The sequence below is a fragment of the Adiantum capillus-veneris genome, chromosome 25 (assembly GCF_014529385.1).
Source record: "Adiantum capillus-veneris isolate H3 chromosome 25, ASM1452938v2, whole genome shotgun sequence".
NCBI classification, from domain to species: domain Eukaryota; kingdom Viridiplantae; phylum Streptophyta; class Polypodiopsida; order Polypodiales; family Pteridaceae; genus Adiantum; species Adiantum capillus-veneris.
The window spans coordinates 136369427-136371655 of record NC_140955.1 but is presented as its reverse complement, the minus strand read 5'-3'; the positions used below and the strand labels follow the sequence as shown (position 1 = coordinate 136371655).

The following is a 2229-nucleotide window of genomic DNA, read 5'->3' as shown; positions in this document are numbered from 1 at the left end:
GATAGCATTAGTTTAGGGTTTCTCATAGCTTATGTATCATGAGACGGATTTTATACGTCTTTTTGAACCATGTATATTATTACATTTGTCACCGCAGTTCATTTTGCCAATCAATTCTTTATACCTATGATGTTGTACAATTGTCATTATTACATTTTTCAATCAATTCATTTTGCCTATGATGTGTACAATTGTCAATTTTACGCTTGTCAATTTTGCAAACAATGCGTCTTGTGGGTGACTATTTTGGGTCTATTATCTACCTTTGCACTTTTTTTAAAAAGTGAATCAAATACAATATGGTTGATGGGTGGCAGGACATTCAATGCTCTGTCACCAAAAAAAATTTCTCTCAGGCGTCGCTATAACCGTCGCTATTTATGGCTCTGGAGCGTCGCTATAAGCGTCGCTATAAGCGTCGCTATAGACTTATGTGTAAACGTCGCTATAACCGTCGCTATGACCGTCACTATGAGCGTCTCTATATAGCGTCGCATACAACGATGCTCTCGTAGCGACGCTATTAGCGACGCCGAGGGTTATAAAAACCCAGTGTATTTCTGTCGCTAATAGCGTCACAAGAGCACACAACCTCTTCTAGTGAAATACTTGTGAGAAATTCCAAAATATCCCTCAGACTTAAAAAATTCCCAATTTACCCCCAATATTTTGTCATAAATTCCCAAACTGCCCCTCAAATTTGTCAAAATTCCCAAAATACCCTTGGTTGTGAGATTAAATTTCTCCAAAGGTGAAAAAAGTTGTAGCTTTTCATAATAAGATTGATTGTCTATGAATTCCTTCATTAGTTTTATACATAATTGCCCTTTTTGGAGAGGTAATTTGTGACAAATTGTATCTCAAAAACGGATCGCATTTGTCAAAAAGGAGTAAAGATTAGAAATTCTTGAACAATCCAACCAAAATAGATACAATGTGATTTATTGAAATTTGAGGGGTATTTTGGAATTTCCACAAACCGATTGAAAATAGCAGAGAACTGATCGTTCTTGAGAGAGAGAAAGAGAGAGAAAACGCTTGCGCCATGCAACGAGGGAGAGAGAGAGAGAGAGAACACGAACTAGCCGGTGAAAAGAGAGAAGCCTACATGCTTTTAGGGCAGATCGCTCTCAAAAACACTGCAGCGCTCAGCTATTTTTGCCCGGTTGACTTGGAAGTGATCGTTGTAAAGATCGTGTCTCCACCACCTCCTCCTCCTCCTGCTGCTGCTGCTGCCGCCATGGGCTGCCCCCTCATTAACTTCCGTTTACTGGTGGTTACGTGCGGCTCTCTTTACATTGCAGGCACTACTCGCTTGTCTTTTCGCACCTTTCCCTGTATTCTTTATTTTCTCTATGAAACCATGTTGGATTTCAGGGGCGATAATTGGTGTTGCTAGGGAAATTGCGGGAATAAAGAATGTGCTGGCCAATGGAGGTTCCTTAACCTTAGCTCCCCTTTAAAAAAAAAAGTGAAACTTTTGGTGATGTATTTAGAACTTTTCCAATTTCTAGCGCTTTTGTAATCTGTCACGTACAGTAAATTTTGCAACTAATTCGCTCTTGTTGTGTGATTTGTAATTCTTTTTTGGATCTCCTTCTTATCTCATACAGATAAAAAGTCAAAACTTTTGGTGATGTATTTAGAACTTTTCCAATTTCTAGCGCTTTTGTAATCTGTCACGTACAGTAAATTTTGCAACTAATTCGCTCTTGTTGTGTGAATTGTAATTCTTTTTTGGATCTCCTTCTTATCTCATAGAGAGTAAATTCTTGATGTTGTCAACAGTAATTTGCTCTTGCTTTGTGAATAGTATAAAAAAATTCATAACTACACAGGAAACATCCATCTAAGTGTGAGGCAATGTTTAACTATAATAACCACGCTGGATGATAGGGGTATTCAAGGATTCTGCAAAACCTCTACAGAAACATCACAAGAAACATCTACCTAAGTGTGAGGCACCTGAGAAGAGAAGAGAAGAGTCTTGTCAATTCCTCGCATCCCTATCAAGATTTATCTAGATATTATGCAATTTTCTTCTTCGGCTTGGAGCTTTATGTGAAATGGAAGGTGCGTACGAAATGAAGACATGACAACAAAATTCGTTTTGTCCTTGGTGTTGTCAAATGGGAGATAATTGTATAGAACGTAGATTGAGCTTCTGCTTCACACCCAAGAAGTTTAAGACTGCTGAGCCTATGGTTGGTTCGATTGAAAACCCCGAGG

At 38.6% G+C, this 2229-nt stretch overlaps 1 long non-coding RNA gene across 1 annotated transcript; it reads left to right on the top strand.

The window, feature by feature from the left end:
- Positions 1-959: 959 nt before the first annotated feature.
- Positions 960-1677, top strand: LOC147425706 (uncharacterized). The gene is made up of 2 exons (XR_015186422.1): positions 960-1304; positions 1400-1677. It is a non-coding gene; the product is annotated as an uncharacterized LOC147425706 (long non-coding RNA).
- Positions 1678-2229: the final 552 nt, after the last annotated feature.